Below are 12,362 nucleotides of genomic sequence, written 5' to 3' on the forward strand. Positions count from 1 at the left end.
CATAAGCATCGCAGCCCCAAACTTTAATAAATGACAACTTGGGTTTCTTGCCAAACCACAGTGCATATGGTGTCGTCTCAACGGATTTAGATCGTGCCCTATTTAATGTGAATGCAGCCGTCTCTAAAGTATAACCCCAAAACGATAGCGGTAAATCAGTAAGAGACATCATAGATCGCACCATATCTAATAAAGTGCGGTTACGACGTTCGGACACACCATTACGCTGTGGTGTTCCAGGTGGCATGAGTTGCGAAGCTATTCCGCATTGTTTCAAATGAAGACCAAACTCGTAACTCAAATATTCTCCTCCATGATCAGATCGTAGAAACTTTATTTTCTTGTTACGATGATTTTCCACTTCACTCTGAAATTCTTTGAACTTTTTAAATGTTTCAGACTTATGTTTCATAAAGTAGATATACCCATATCTTCTCAAATCATCTATGAAGGTCAGGAAATAACCATACCCGCCGCGAGCATAAACACTCATCAGACCACATACATCATTATGTATTATTTCCAACAAGTCTGTTGCTCGCTCCATTGTTCTGGAGAACAGAGTTTTAGTCATCTTGCCCATGAGTCATGGTTCGCAAGCATCAAGTGATTCCAAAAGCCCATCAGCATGGAGTTTCTTAATGCGCTTTACACCAATATGATCTAAATGGCAGTGCCACAAATAAGTTGCACTATCATTATTAAACTTATATGTTTTGGCTTCAATACAATGAATATGTGTATCACTACTATTGGGATTCAATAAAAATAGACCACTCATCAAGGGTGCATGACCATAAAAGATATTACTCATATAAATAGAACAACCATTATTCTCTGATTTAAATGAATAATCGTCTCGCATCAAACAAGATCCAGACATAATGTTCATGCTCAACGCTGGCACCAAATAACAATTATTTAGGTCTAAAACTAATCCTGAAGGTAGATGTAGAGGTAGCGTGCCGACGGTGATCACATAGACTTTGGAACCATTTCCCACGCGCATCGTCGCCTCGTCCTTAGCCAATCTTCGTTTAATCCATAGCCCCTGTTTCGAGTTGCAAATATGAGCAACATAACCAGTATCAAATACCCAGGCGCTACTATGAGCATTAGTAAGGTACACATCAATAACATGTATATCAAATATACCTTTCACTTTGCCATCCTTCTTATCCGCCAAATACTTGGGGCAGTTCCGCTTCCAGTGACCAGTCCCTTTGCAGTAGAAGCACTCAGTCTCAGACTTAGGTCCAGACTTGGGTTTCTTCACTTGAGTAGCAACTTGATTGCCGTTCTTCTTGAAGTTCCCCTTCTTCCCTTTGCCCTTCTTCTTGAAACTAGTGGTCTTGTTGACCATCAACACTTGATGCTCCTTCTTGATTTTTACCTCCGCAGCCTTTAGCATTGGAAGAGCTCGGGAATCGTCTTATCCATCCCTTGCATATTATAGTTCATCACGAAGCTTTTGTAGCTTGGTAGCAGTGATTGAAGAACTCTGTCAATGACACTATCAACCGGAAGATTAACTCCCAGCTGAGTCAAGTGATTGTGGTACCCAGACATTCTAAGTATATGCTCACTGACAGAACTATTCTCCTCCATTTTTTAGCTGTAGAACTTATTGGAGACTTCATATCTCTCAATCCGGGCATTTGCTTGAAATATTAACTTCAACTCCTGGAACATCTCATATGCTCCATGACGTTCAAAACATCGATGAAGTCCCGGTTCTAAGTCGTAAAGCATGGAACACTGAACTATCGAGTAGTCATCAGCTTTGCTCTGCCAGGCGTTCATAACGTCTGGCGTTGCTCCTGCAACAGGTTTGGCACTCAGCGGTGCTTCCAGGACGCAATTCTTCTGTGCAGCAATGAGGGTAATCCTCAAGTTATGGACCCAGTCCGTGTAGTTGCTACCATCATCTTTCAACTTAGCTTTCTCTAGGAACGCATTAAAATTCAATGGAACAGTAGCACGGGCCATTTAACTACAACAACATAGACATGCAAAATACTATCAGGTACTAAGTTCATGATAAATTAAAGTTCAATTAATCATATTACTTAAGAACTCCCACTTAGATAGACATCCCTCTAATCATCTAACTGATCACGTGATCCATATCAACTAAACCATGTCCGATCATCACGTGAGATGGAGTAGTTTTCAATGGTGAACATCACTATGTTGATCATATCTACTATATGGTTCACGCTCGACCTTTCGGTCTCAGTGTTCCAAGGCCTTATCTGCATATGCTAGGCTCATCAAGTTTAACCCGAGTATTCTGTGTGTGCAAAACTGGCTTGCACCCGTTGTATGTGAACGTAGAGCTTATCACACCCGATCATCACGTGGTGTCTCGGCACGACGAACTGTTGCAACGGTGCATACTCAGGGAGAACACTTGTACCTTGAAATTTAGTGAGAGATCATCTTATAATGTTATCGCCGTACTAAGCAAAATAAGATGCATAAAGGATAAACATCACATGCAATCAATATAAGTGATATGATATGGCCATCATCATCTTGTGCCTTTGATCTCCATCTCCAAAGCACCGTCATGATCACCATCGTCACCGGCTTTACACCTTGATCTCCATCGAAGCATCGTTGTCATCTCACCAGCTATTGCTTCTACGACTATCGCTACCGCTTAGTGATAAATTAAAGCAATTACATGGCGATTGCATTTCATACAATAAAGCGACAACCATATGGCTCCTTCCAGTTGCCGATAACTGTTACAAAACATGATCAGCTCATACAATAATTTATATATCATCACGTCTTGACCATATCACATCATAGCAAGCCCTGCAAAAACAAGTTAGACGTCCTCTACTTTGTTGTTGCAAGTTTTACTTTTCTGCTACGGGCTTAGCAAGAACCGTTCTTACCTACGCATCAAAACCACAACGATTTTTCATCAAGTGTGCTGTTTTAACCTTCAACTAGGACCGGGCGTAGTCAAACTCGATTCAACTAAAGTTGGAGAAACATACACCCACTAGCCACCTGTGTGCAAAGCACAGCGGTAGAACCAGTCTCATGAACGCGGTCATGTAATGTCGGTCTGGGCCGCTTCATCCAACAATACCGCCGAATCAAAGTATGACATGCTGGTAAGCAGTATGACTATTATCGCCCACAACTCTTTGTGTTCTACTCGTGCATATAACATCTACGCATAGACCTGGCTCAGATACCACTGTTGGGGAACGTAGTATTTCAATAAATTTGCCTACGATCACGCAAGATCTACCTACGAGAAGCATAGCAACGAGCGGGGAGAGTGTGTCCACGTACCCTCGTAGACCGAAAGCGGAAGCGTTTAGTAACATGGTTGATGTAGTTGAACGTCTTCGCGATCCAAACGATCTAAGTACCGAACGCACGACACCTCCGCAATCTGCACATGTTCATCTCGACGACGTCCCTCGAACTCTTGATCCAGTTGAGGCCAAGGGAGAGTTCCGTCAGCATGACGGCAGGGTGACGGTGATGATGAAGTTACCAACGCAGGGCTTCGCCTATGCACTATGACGATATGACCGAGGTGTGTAACTGTGGAGGGGGCACCGCCCATGGCTAAGACAAATCTTGGAGTGTCTATGGGGTGCCCCCCTCCCCCGTATATAAAGGAGGGGAGGAGGGGGCCGGCCGTCCTCAAGGGGCGCGCCCAAGGGGGGGGAATCCTACTCCTACTAGGAGTAGGTTCCCCCCTTTCCTAGTCCAACTAGGAGGGGAAGGAAGGAGGAAGGGGAGAGAAGGAAGGAGGGGGGCGCTGCCCGCACCCCTTGTCCAAGTCGGACTGGGGGGGCGCCACCACCTGGCCGGCCATCTCTCCTCTAAGGCCCATGTTGGCCCATTAACTTCCGGGGGGGGGGGGGGGGGGGGTTCCGGAAACCTTCCGGCACTCCGGTTTTATCCGAAACTCTCTGGAACACTTCTGGTGTCCGAACAACATTGTCCAATATATCAATCTTTATGTCTCGACCATTTCAGGACTCCTCATCATGTCCGTGATCAGATCCGGGACTCCGAACAACCTTCAGTACATCAAATCACATAAAATCATAATACCAATCGTTATCAAACGTTAAGCGTGCTGACCCTACGGGTTCGAGAACTATGTAGACATGACCGAGACAATTCTCCGGTCAATAACCAATAGCAGAACCTGGTTGCTCATATTGGTTCCTACATATTCTATGATGATCTTTATCGGTCAAACCGCACAACAACGTACGTTGTTCCTTTTGTCATCGGTATGTTACTTGCCCGAGATTCTATCGTCGGTATCACTATACCTAGTTCAAACTCGTTGTCGGCAAGTCTCTTTACTCGTTCCGTAATGCATCATCCCGCAACTAACTCATTAGTCACATTGCTTGCAAGGCTTATAGTGATGTGCATTACCGAGAGGGCCCAGAGATACCTCTCCGATAATCGGAACGACAAATCCTAATCTCGATCTATGCCAACTCAACAAACACCATCGGAGACACTTGTAGAGCATCTTTATAATCATCCAGTTACGTTGTGATGTTTGATAGCACACTAAGTGTTCCTCCGGTATCCGGGAGTTGCATAATCTCATAGTCATAGGAACATGTATAAGTCATGAACAAAGCAATAGCAATAAACTAAACGATCATAGTGCTAAGCTAATGGATGGGTCTTGTCCATCACATCATTCTCTAATGATGTGATCCCGGTCATCAAATGACAACACATGTCTATGGCTAGGAAACTTAACCATCTTTGATTAACAAGCTAGTCCAGTAGAGGCATACTAGGGACACTCTGTTTGTCTATGTATTCACACCTGTACTAAGTTTCCGGTTAATACCATTCTAGCATGAATATGAAACATTTATCATGATATAAGGAAATATAAATAACAAATTTATTATTGCCTCTAGGGCATATTTCCTTCACCAGCAGCGCGAGCCATCGTCGTCGCTTGGGGAGGCCGTGGCGGGCCAGCTCACTATGAGCCCCCAGCCTTGGCGAAACCGAGCAGGCTCTGGATGGTGGCACGCCACTCGTCCATCTGCTCGACCGCTGGGAGAAACCTCAGTAGCAACTGAGCCCGTGCCATGGCTTCCGTAGCAGTGCTGGGCACACTACTAGGAAAAGGGCTATAGATGGTATGGCCACTAATGGCGCACCAGACATGTGGTGCGCCGTTGCTATGTAGCAGTGGCGCACCATGTGCTGGTGCGCCATTAGTGTGAAATACACTAATGGCGCACCAGACACACGGTGCGCCATTAGTAACAATTTTTTTATTTTGCCAGACATACTAATGGCGCACCAAGACACAGTGCGCCATTACTAGTTGTAACTAGTAATGGCGCACCAGCAGCATAGTGCGCCACTACAATATTTTTTTTATTTTTTACTTTTTTGCAAAACTATTAATGGCGCACCTGGTGCAGTGCGCCATTACTAGTTTAAGCTAGTAATGGCGCACTGCTCCCGGGTGCGCCATTAGTGTTTTTTTCTTTTTTTGCAAAACTACTAATGGCGCACCACCAGAGGGTGCGCCATTAGTAACCAGGGTTACTAATGGCGCATTATGTGATGGTGCGCCATTAGTAACCTGGGACGAGCTAGATATTTTGGACAGCCACACCTACCCACTCACTTTCCCCACTTCATTCTCTCCTCCCTCCTCCAAGCTTTTCTCGGCTGCCTCCTCCTCCTCACCTCATTTGCACCATAAATTCATCCAAATTACGTGGTTAAACCCCCTTTTTTTGATAGGTAAGTAAGGGGGAAGCTATCTTTATGTTGTTCTCCCTCCAACAACGTGCACATGCACTTTCTATGTCCTAGCTAGATCTATGTATGTTTGTGGTGTTGCATATATGTTTGTGTTTGCAGGTACCGGTATTTGAAATGCGATAGTTGCCAATATTTTGCCGGAATGTTGATTCATTTCCGTTTCGGCGAGAATTTTGGCACTATGCATTCTTTTTGGTCCTATTTTTAGGGAAAGTCATGCCAAATTTTTTCTTGGTTCTAAAATATCGTTTTGCTCTACCCCGCAGGCGACCATGGTCCGCACGATGACCGAAGGCATCGTGAATAGGTTTTTGAGCTCCGTGAAGGCCGAGATGCTTGAAAAGAACGAGACGGAGATAAGATGTCCGTGTCGAAGATGCAAGCTGAAGAGCCTTATTGCGGACCCGGATTCCGGGCAGGTGCGGGACCACCTGCTCTGCGTGGTTTCATGGATGGCTATCGGTGGCAAGGTGATGAAGATGACTACGAAGTCGTCCATGGGGGTCGGGGAAGAAATGAGGATGGGCAGCAAGACAACCACCGCGGCTCGGGCGGGCGAGAAGACGAAGAATCTCCAGGACATGATCACGACGGTGATGCTGTACACAGTCATCATGTAGAAGATGCCGGACATGATGATGAGGAAGATGCGGGAGCAGACGAAGGGCATGATCATGAAGATGAAGATGCCGGCGGAGCAGACGACGATGGACCATCGATAGGCTGGGTGCAGGACCCTCATATTCAAGAGCTGCTTCTCAAGCAGACAGATAACGCAAGAGCTGCCGCCCGAGAGAAGGCCAAGCTGGATCAACTAGAGATAGACGCGGTTACTCCATTGTATGAAGGATGCAGGCCCGAGGATACCCGCCTGAAAGTAACGCTCATGGCTCTGGAGATGAAGGTAAAGCACAAAATGACCGACGCATGCTTCGACGAGAACATGTCATTCTGGCACGAACGTCTTCCCAAGGGGAACAAGTGCCCGACCAGTTTCGAGGAGGCGAAGAAAATCGTGTGTCCTCTGGATTTACCGCACGTGAAATACCATGTGTGCATGAACAATTGCATCATTTATCGGGACGAGCACACGGAGTCTACCATATGTCCGGTGTGCGGCGTCACTCGATACAAGAAGAGGAAGAAAGCTCCTCGAAAAGTGGTGTGGTACTTTCCGATCACTCCTCGTCTGCAGCGGTATTTCGCGGACCCTAAGGTAGCAAAGCTCCTGCGTTGGCACGCGGATAGGGAGGAGAAGAAGCGAGAAGATGACGCAAATGATCCGGAGATAAATAAAAAGACAAGATGCTGAGTCACCCTAAGGATGGGAGCCAGTGGCAAGCATTGAACTTTGAACACCTAGAATTTGGGAACGATCCAAGGAACATCGTGCTGGGCGCAAGCACCGATGGAGTCAATCCGTTTGGCAGCCAGAGAAGCACAAATAGCACCTGGCCTGTGTTTGTGTGGATGTACAACCTTCCCCCCTGGTTGTGCATGAAGAGGAAGTACATTCACATGAGTATGCTAATTGAAGGACCAAAACAACCAGGGAACGACATCAATCTGTATCTGGGGCTGCTGGAAGAGGAGCTAGACACGCTGTGGAAAACGCCAGCCAATACGTGGGACACCGCAGAGAAAGAATATTTCCCTATGAGAGCCGCACTGCTCACGACGGTGCACGACTATCTCGGTTTCGGATATCTCGCGGGGCAGGTGGTCCACGGATTTTCTGGATGCGTCAGGTGCATGGATGACACAACGTATCGCCAGCTAGATAGAGATCCCGGGTCTTCGAAAACCGTGTTCATGGGACATCGAAGGTGGCTTCGCGACGATGACCCGTGGAGGAAACGCAAGGATCTGTTCGATGGTGAAACCGAACCCCGAAGACGCCCGCGTACGAGGAGTGGCAAGGAAATAGACGAGCTGTTGAAAAATTGGAAAGATTGCCCATGGCCGGGAAAGAAGCAAAAGGCGCCAGAGCCAGGAAAGAAGCGAAAGGTGCCAGAGCCACTGCTGAAGGTATGGAAAACGAGGTCTGTTTTCTGGGACTTGCCATACTGGAAGATGCACCGTGTGCCTCACAGCCTTGATGTCATGCATATCACGAAGAACGTGTGCGAGAGTCTGCTTGGTACCCTGCTGAACATGCCAGAGAGGACCAAAGATGGGCCGAAAGCAAGGGCAGACTTGAAATCAATGGGCATCAGGGAGGAGCTTCACGCTAATGATGATGATGATGAGGCGAAGCAGGACACGGAAAGTCGTCGCAAAGGCAGAAAGGCCAAGAAGACCGGAAATGACTTCCCTCCCGCGTGCTTCACTCTAAGTCAGGAGGAGATCGATCAGTTTTTCACCTGCCTCATAGGAGTAAAACTTCCTTAAGGTTACGCGGGGAAGATAAGCACATACCTAGACTCAGTGAAGCAGAAGTTCAGCGGGATGAAGTCTCACGACTGTCACGTGCTGATGACGCAGATACTTCTAGTTGCAATCCGTGGGATCATGGACGCGCACGTCCATGAAACGCTATTTGGCCTATGCAACTTTTTCGACGTCATCTCTCGGAAGTCGGTTGGCGTGAGGCAACTCAGAAGGCTACAGGAAGAGATCGTGGTGATACTATGCGAGCTTGAGATGTACTTCCCTCCCGCATTCTTCGACGTTATGGTGCATCTGCTGGTCCATATCGTGGAGGATATCATCCAACTCGGGCCGACGTTACTGCACAGCATGATGCCGTTCGAAAGGATGAATGGTGTCATCAAAGGATACGTTCGCAACATGTCACGTCTAGAGGGAAGCATAGCCAGGGGCTTTCTGACCGAAGAGTGCATCTCCTACTGCACGAATTATCTAGGCATCGAGAACCCCGTTGGTCTGGCCGTTAACAGGCAACTCGGCAGGCTCACTGGATGGGGTCACCGTGAGGGTCGCCGCAAAATGCATGTCGACTTCGATGGTCGACTCGCCGACTTTGAAAGAGCAAACCTAGTCGCGCTACAACACATAGACGTGGTCGATCCTTGGGTGGTAGAGCACAAAACGTTTATTGAGAAGACGTACAATGACCGAGGCCAACAGAGGATGGACGGAGATATAATCAAAGAGCACAACTCATGTTTCACGCGTTGGTTCAAGCAGAAGCTTCTGTCGTACCCTTTACATGAGGATTCTTCCGCGGAAGAACAACTCATATTCGCCTTGTCACAGGGCGCCGAGCACAACCTGATGACGTATGAGGCGTACGATATCAACGGCTACACATTCTACACCGAGGACAAGGACATGAAGAGCGATGGTTATCAGAACTCCGGGGTAACGATGGAATCCTACACCGTAACGACAAGGACAGATACTACGGAAGGATCGAGGAGATCTGGGAGCTGAGCTACGCTGGAGAGAAGGTCCCGATGTTCCGTGTCAGATGGGCCAAGAGCGTCATAAAAGAAGACCGGTATTTCACCACCATGGTTATACCCGAAGCCAAATCCAAGACCGTAGGCGCGAACGTCACCGCGAAAAATGAGCCATGGGTTCTGGCTTCCCAAGTGGACCAATGCTTCTTCATTACCGACCCATCAAAGCCCAGTCGTGTTGTCGTGAGGAGAGGCAAAAGGAAGATCATCGGAATGGATGGAGTCGCCAATGAGAAAGACTTCGACAAGTACGGTGACCCGAAGATGGAACATGACGACGACAATGAAGTATCAGCATACACCACAAGAAGAAGCAGGACCACCCTACCTAAAGGACGTCCGTTCAAGAGAAGAACTCCATTTACGAAAAATAAGGGCAAGAAGATTGTGAACAGATAGCTAGCTAAGATCGATTGTATTTAAATTGTAGCCTTCATTTCTCGATTGTATTTCATGGGCACTTTTTGAACTCATGAATGTTTTTAAATTTCATGGACACTCGATCTCGCACCATCTCCCCCGCTCCACCGGCCGCCGCCGCCGACCCCCGGCCCGCACCCTCCCCCACTCCACCGTCGCCGACGACCCACCGCACCCTCCGCCGCTCCACCGGCCGTCGCGGATGACCCCCCGCAACCTCTCCCCCAAACCCTCCCCGGCCCGCTCCACCGTCACAAATGAATGCAACTAAATTTGCAAAAAAAGCAAATTTGATTATATTTTCTAATAACAAATTTGATGATATTTTTTAAAAATTCATTACTGTTTTTATAAAAAAATATTACTGTTATGATTTAAACAAGTTTGAACATATTTAAACACAAATAAATATCAAACAGCATTTTAAATGCATAAAAACAAAAATTGGGGAGCCTGGGAATCAAACCCAAGACCTCCTAGTGTGTGTGCTGCGTGCTGACCAATCGGGCTAGTGGGCGTGTTCTGATGGAGATAGGGTTAGGTGGGATATAACCTGACCAGTCGGGCTAGTAAGTAAAACCAAATTCTAATGGCGCACCAGGGGGAGGTGCGCCATTAGAATCGACGTACTTATGGCGCACCAGGGGGAGGTGCGCCATTAGAATCGACGTACTTGTTCCCCTCGCACTGTGGCCTCCCTCCCTCCCTCGCCAGATCCCCCCACTCGACCCCAACCGTACGCCGCCGCCCCCTTGCTCCGCCCCCTCCGTCCGCCGCGCCTGCACGCTATTCGCCACTGTGGTCTTGCGCTGCCTCGACGCCGCCGCCCCGACCCCCGCGGGACTCCACCCCCGCCGCCCCCGCTCCCCCCGAACGGGATCGGCCGAGCGCGCGCCGCCCGCTCCTCTCCTCTCCTCCTCCCTCCATCGAGCGATCGCGGCCCAGACGCGCCCATCCCGCCTGCCCCTGCCGTCCTCCGCCACTGGCCCCTGCTCTCCTTCGACCGCGGCGAGCGAGGACCCGGACGAGCTCGGACCCCGACCGCGACCCCTTCGCCGACCCTGACCCCGACCCCTCCGGCGACCAGGTACCTCTCCTCCTTCCTCCTTCCTCTGTGCTACTGCTATGAACTAATGGAAGTGTCATGTGAACTCTAGAGCTCTGTCACCATCATTCAACACTCTGCTTGCTTGCATGATAGTCCTATGTGCTACTGCGGTGGCTGCTTTGTAATTACTAGTGCAGTGCTGCTGTTTAACCAACCTGACTGATCCTCCAACATTCATCTTACTTACTCACGCGCAGCTTACTGAACAAGTGCAAGCGCTGCAGAGGGACAAGGAGATACTCAAGACCAACCTGAACAAAGCAGAGGAGGAGGTACGATACATACCGAACCTCTCTTGTCCTTGCAACTGCAAACATGTTCTGCACCTGTGACTTTTATCGCCTTCTCAGTGAATGTCAATAGATTTGTGTGAAACTAGCGTGGTTCTGACGGTTAGAAGTTTCTTGCGTGTTTCCATTCAAGGTTAAGTTGCTGTTTGAGGAGAACAAAGCCCTCGACGAAGCAAACAAGAGGCTGCTGTGCTTGCTGGAGAAGGAGCAGAAGCATCGGTCCGAAAGAAAGCACTCCGCCAGTAATTCCACCAAGGTAAAAAGCACCAACCAACCAACCATAAAGCTCACACAAGTAGAACTGTTAGTTGAAACCAATTACCCTGTGTTGCTGAAGATGAGTAGTTGTAGGAAGATGATGCCCTAATGGAAGTGACATGAGTATTTGGCCTGCCCATCATGTTTGTTGGTTGTTAGCTGTCATGTTGTTATTACTTCCATTAGGGCATCTGTTGATTCATTAATCTTAAGCCCATTATTCCATGGAATAGCTGAACTATAATACTATGATTCATTTATGATAGTTTGTGAGATACAGAAATAGATAAATTTAAGTTTGTAATGGCTAACAGCCAGACATGTGAATCTGTTCTTGATACTCCTTTTCCCTTTTCTTAGAATCATCATATACAATTTTTTTGCTCAAGTTCTTCAGTACATCATATAATATAGAGAAGTGTAGATCAAGTGGTGCAATCATATACATCTGGCCACTTATTTGCTCCAATGGCACAAACTTGAGCTGCTAGCATAAAAAGTGTTGCAGGCGACAGACAGTGAGGAGCTACTGTAAAAAAATTCAGTTATGGCATCTAGAATTATGTCAGTTTTGTTTTGTAACTAGAAGACCAAAATGTTAGGAATTCTGTCCAAACTATAGTTTTCAGTATTCTGTCCAAACTAAAAACTGTTAAAAAGACCATGTGTTTTTTGGTCAAAATCTGCATGTAAAACTGAAATAATCAGTCATAAAGAATATCCTCAAGACCATGTGTTTCTTGGATTTCTGTAATGATGATGGAACATTATAAAGCATTGTACTCCAGTGTGTATGAAGGATACAAAAAATTTAGCAACTTCTCTGATTTTATAAAGTTCTTATATGGGTGAAACTTCACTTGTTTTTAGGCTAGTGCAGGGTGTAGCTTTATTGTGATGCCTCTGAATTACTTGTGATCACATTGAGAAAGACTTGCAAAGATGATGATCATCTTTTACAGAAAACAATTTCTGTAAACATGTGAGTAACTTTGCTAGTTTGCTGGGTTTTGTCTCCGACCATTGTGTCGTGATGAATTTGCAGGTACCCCGAGA

Source organism: Aegilops tauschii, chromosome 4 (genome assembly GCF_002575655.3).
Source record: "Aegilops tauschii subsp. strangulata cultivar AL8/78 chromosome 4, Aet v6.0, whole genome shotgun sequence".
Lineage (NCBI taxonomy): Eukaryota > Viridiplantae > Streptophyta > Magnoliopsida > Poales > Poaceae > Aegilops > Aegilops tauschii.